The sequence below is a fragment of the Panthera onca genome, chromosome B1, assembly GCF_046562875.1.
Source record: "Panthera onca isolate mPanOnc1 chromosome B1, mPanOnc1 haplotype 2, whole genome shotgun sequence".
In the NCBI taxonomy this organism is placed as follows: domain Eukaryota; kingdom Metazoa; phylum Chordata; class Mammalia; order Carnivora; family Felidae; genus Panthera; species Panthera onca.
The window spans coordinates 105,215,299-105,220,543 of NC_138342.1; positions in this window are offsets into that span (position 1 = coordinate 105,215,299).

Here is a 5,245-nt window from a genome sequence, read left to right on the forward strand (position 1 = left end):
TTCTGTATTCGTTGATATGATAAAATTAATGGAGAATCCAAACCATAATAGTAATTAATGACTAAAATATAACATGTATGAAAAGTTAGAATTAAAGTTCAACTGTCTTACACTTTTTTTTAAATTTTTTAAATGTTTATTCATTGTTGAGAGAGCGCAAGTGGGGATAGGAACAGAGAGAGAGGAGACACAGAATCCAAAGCAAGCTCCAGGCTCTGAGCTGTCGGCACAGAGCCCAACGCAGGGCTGGAACCCATGAACCATGAAATCATGACCTGAGCCGAAGTCAGATGCTCAACTGACTGAGCCACCCAGGCGCCCCTACCTTTTGACAAAGTATAAATCCTCACACCTCTCCCTTTTGACAAAATAGAAATTATCTTTATAAATATAATTTTATATTATAAAATATTTTAATATAAAATATATTATAAATAGAATAATATAAAATATGTTATAAAATATAATTTACATTATAAATATACTATGGGATATTATATTCAATAATAACCTAATAACCAATAGAAACAATTTGATATTGGATGCTATGAGTGTGAAATTTGGAAAAACTGCAATCAAGAATCTTTCTGTGTTTACTTATTTTTCAATAGAATTGACTTTGAGCCTGGAAAATACAATTCCTATGTACAGCTAATGAATGTCAAATTAGCAGATGTTAGCATAGTGTGAAGAGGATGGGCAGTATACAATTGTTACTCCCATTATTGCTTTCTATAAAACTAGGAATCCATTGATTCATAAAAGAAACAATTAATATGCTTATTAAATTATCAAAATGAAGAATTTTGTTGTTTGAAAAAACCTTTTAAGACAATAAAAAGATAAACAACAACAATCTCTTCAATAAGTAATGGTAGGAAAACTGAACAGCTATATGCAAAAGAGTGACATTGAACCCCTTTCTTACACATAGACAAAAATAAACTCAAAATGAATTAAAGACCTAAATGTGAGACCTGAAACCACAAGACTCCTAGAAGGAAACAGGCAGTCATTTTTCCTATATCTGCCAAAGCAACATTTCTCTAGATATGTTTCTTGAGGCAAGGGAAACAAAAGCAAAAATAAACTACTACACAAATAAAAGCTTTTGCAATTTGCAGTAAACCACTAATAAAACAAAAGAGAACCTACTGAATGGGAGAAGATATTTATAAATGATATACCCAATAAGGGGTTATTACCCAAAATATATTAAAAAGGTACACAACTTCAAAGCACACAAATAGTTCAATTAAAAATGGGCAGAGGACCTGAAGAGACATTTTTGCAAAGAAGACATACAGATGGCCAACAGAAACATGAAAAGATGCTCATCATCACTCATCATCAGAGAAACACAAATCAAAACCACAAGGACGTATCACCTCCCACCTGTTAGAATAGCTGGAATCGAAAAGACAAGAACTGAATAGTGTTGGTGAGTATGTAGAGAAAAGGAATCTTCATGAACTGTTGATGGGAATGTAAATTAGTGTGGCCACTGTGGAAAACCTATGGAACTTCCGCAAAAAATTAAAACTAGAGACACCACATGATCCAGTAATTCCACTACTGAATTATTTACCCCTCAAAAATGAAAATGGTAATTCAAAAAGATATATGCATCCTTATGTTTGTTACAACATTGTTTACAATAGCCAAGGTATGAAAGCAACCCAAGTGTCCATCGATCAATGAATGGATAAAGAAGATCAATGAATGGGTAAAGAAGATATCACATATCTATGTGTGTGTGTGAGTGTGTGTGTGTGTGTGTGTGTGTGTGTGTGTGTGTGAGGCTCTGCACTGACAGCACAGAGGTGGCTTGGGATTCTCTCTCTGCTCTTCCCTTACTCTCTCTCTGTCTCTCTAAATAAATAAACTTTAAGAAATAAAATAAAAATTTAAAAATTACAGAAGAAAAAGAGGCAGGCCACAGGGTGGGAAAAATATGTAAATCATTTATCCTATAAAGAATTTGTACCCAGAATAAAAAAAAAAAAAAAAAAAAAGAGAGACCTCAAATCTCAATAATGAGAGCAAAACAACAGAAACATATAAAAATGGGTATAAAATTTGAAAGTCACTTCTCTAAGGTTTGTCAATGACAAATAGGCACATGAAAAGATCTGTATGTAGCATTATTAGTCATTAAAGATATAAGTGAAAAACACAAGAAGATACCACCTATTAGAATGACGTGTGTGTGTGTGTGTGTGTGTGTGTGTGTCTGTGTGTGTGTGTCTGTGAAAAGGAAAGAAAGACACTGACAATACTAAATGTATTGGAAAAGATGAAAATCATTTCATTGTCGTTTGGAATTCAAAACGGTACAACCACTTTGGCAGTTTCTTTTAAAATTATCAAATTTTACCATTATCAAATGACCCAGTAACATTATTCTTCATTGTTTACTCAGTGAAATCAAAACTGATGTTCACAGGGGCGCCTGGGTGGCTCGGTCGGTTAAGTGTCTGACTTCGGCTCAGGTCATGATCTCGCGGTCTGTGAGTTCGAGCCCCGCGTCGGGCTCTGCGCTGACAGCTCAGAGCCTGGAGCCTGTTTCGGATTCTCTGTCTCCCTCTCTCTCTGCCCCTCCCCTGTTCACGCGCTGTCTCTCTCTGTCTCAAAGATAAATAAACGTTAAAAAAAAAAAATTAAAAAAAAAAACAAAAAAAAAACAAAAAAAAAAAACTGATGTTCACAGTTTTGTATGTGAAAGTTTTTAGCAGATTTGTTCACAATTTCCCCACACTAGGAACAACCCAAATGTTCTTCAACTTGTGAGTGAATGAACAACCTCTGATACATCCATATCATGCCATGTCACTCACCGGTAAAAAGGAACAAACTATGAATACATGCAACAGCATGGATGAATCTCACATGCATACACTGAGGGAAAGAAGCCAAATTCAAAGGCTCCATGCTGTTTGAAAGCATTTATATGACATTCTGGAAAAGGCCAACCTCTAATGACACAAAACTGATCACTAGTTACCAGGGTCTGAAGGTAGGTGGCGGAGTCAGAGGGAAATTGTGGAGTGAACAGAATAATTCTTGTGTGCCTTGATTTTGGTGATGGTTACATGACTGTATGTATTTATCAAAACTCATGGAACTATACACTAAAAGGGTGATTTTAGTATATGTAAATTATACCTCAGTTTTTAAAAGTCAAATAAGACACCAGAATCACAACTACCAAATTCTCTAACACATTGGACAGTCTAAATAAATTTACAGAGTGCAATTTTTTTATTATCAAAATCTATTATTCCATTGCCTTCTATTATTTAAAACTAAAGAACATGCTTTGGTGAACCAAAACCAAAACCTTACTCCTTTTTAAGGTGCTGAGACAAAAGCTGTTAATTTGCTTTAAATACTATTAATGTGATTATAAAAATGTTAATGAAATGTTATAAAAATGTTAAATAAATCTTTCATTGGATATAGTTTTTTTCATAATAAAAGCTTTCAAAGGTTTACCTTTTGGGGGTGCCTGGGTGACTAGGTCAGTTAAGCATTCGACTCTTGATCTTGGCTCAGATCATGATATCGTAGTTCCTGGGATTCGAGCCCTGCATGGGGCTCTGTGTGGAGCCTGCTTGGGATTCCCTCCCTCTCTTGCTCTCTGCCTCTCCCCTGCTCATGCTCTGTCTCTCTTTCAAAATATATAAATAAATTTTTAAAAAGGTTTGCCTTTTTTTAAAGTTTTGACTTAAATTCCAGTTAGTTGACATACAATGTTATATTAGTTTCAGGTGTACAATATGCTGATTCAACACTTCCATACATCACCAATGCTCATCACAACAAATGCACTCTTTCACTCCCACCACCTAGTTCACCCATCCCCCCCACCTCCTCTCTGGTATCAAAAGTTTACCTTTTAAGGTAAAATTGACCCCCTGCCTAGAACCATTCCAAGCACAGGTTAGATGACACTTTGTTGGGATCCATTTTAGAGACCTGTCATCTCATAACAGTATGTAAACTAGATTTTGTTCCCCCAGGTCTCTTCTATACTTTTTTGGGATGATCCAAGCCAATGGCTATCTCAACCTGATGATCAAAGAGTTTCTTTAGAAATTTTTTAAAAAGGTATCTTTTCTTATACCAATAAAACCCACATTCTTTTGTGTTGCCTGTTGTTTCACTGTGTGATGAAAATATCACAAAATCGCATTTGTATCACTTCTTTTAGCTAAGATAATTTAGACATGTAGAACTTTAATTATGTGGGGATAAAAATAGAGAAATTGAAGCAATATTTCAGATTAGACCTTTACTGAAACTTAGCATTTCTTTTCTATCCAGCACAAGTGACACTTCTAACCAATAGCCTTCACGTTTTTGTTTTTTTCTTTTTTTTAACTTCTTACCAAGTATTCTGGTGTTGTTTAGACATAATGTAATTTAAAAAAATTAATAGATCATTTTATGTAAACTTAGTGGAGAAAGTAATGCTTAATACAATTTCACTTATCTTTATGATCAAGATGGATTTCTCATGAAGAAGGTCAAGAAATTATGCTGTAGAATAAGAACTTGGTTTATGACCTTAGTTTCATCCTTTATCTATATTGAAAAAGGTGCTCAGGATCTGAGTCATGGGGCTTTCTCTCATTCCTAATAAATTTGAGCAGTGTTGTGAAAGGTATCAGTTGAATAGCCAGAAGAAAGCTGAGCCTGACAACTTTTTGTTTAGAAACAAATAGCTCTTTTATGAACTACAGGAGAAATCTCACACACGTGTGCATGCACACACACACACACACACACACACACAGACACACACACACACACACACACCTCTTACAGAAAACTTCTGAGAGTTGAGTTGGGATGGCAATAAAGTACATTGGATATTTGGATCGATATTTTTTTCAGCTTTAAAATAGTACCAAATAACATCTATCCTTACACCTGCCAGCTTCAGGAGGAAAAAAAATGTGCATGCACAAGGCATATTTCTTAGGAGGAAAGAAAAAGCACAGCCCATAATTTGGATGCATAAAGGACCTTGTAGGATGCATCATTCACTGAGAAAAACGGTGCACCCTCTATCCAGAGATTTCAAATAACCAAGCAGAAATTTAAGAGGACTGAAAAATAAAATGCCAGCTTAATGAAAATGGATAGGTAGATAAGTAAGTAGGTAGGCAGGTAGAGAAGAGGTAGGTTGACTGATTGATTGATTGATTGTTAGATGACAGATAGAAAAAGTCATTTGAGC